This window comes from Odontomachus brunneus, unplaced genomic scaffold (genome assembly GCF_010583005.1).
Source record: "Odontomachus brunneus isolate Ranch 3 - 2012 unplaced genomic scaffold, Obru_v1 Obru_scaffold_120, whole genome shotgun sequence".
NCBI lineage: Eukaryota > Metazoa > Arthropoda > Insecta > Hymenoptera > Formicidae > Odontomachus > Odontomachus brunneus.
Window position 1 is genome coordinate 33,773 of NW_022639570.1, and position 212 is coordinate 33,984.

A 212-nucleotide genomic window follows, 5' to 3' on the forward strand; every position below is an offset into this window, starting at 1 on the left:
CCGATTCCGATCATTCGCTCTAACAAGGAGATGACGCCAATTAGGAAATCGCTTTTCCAACGAGTCCTAGTGCGTTCGATAGCTTACATGTAGCTAATAAAAACCCTAAAGGCGTTTGTGCCAATGGGCCTTCGTTTAGGAGAAATTACAAAACAAAGTTAGGGTCACGCAACTATGTCCCATGTAAAGAAGAACATTAGAATCTTTTTCGA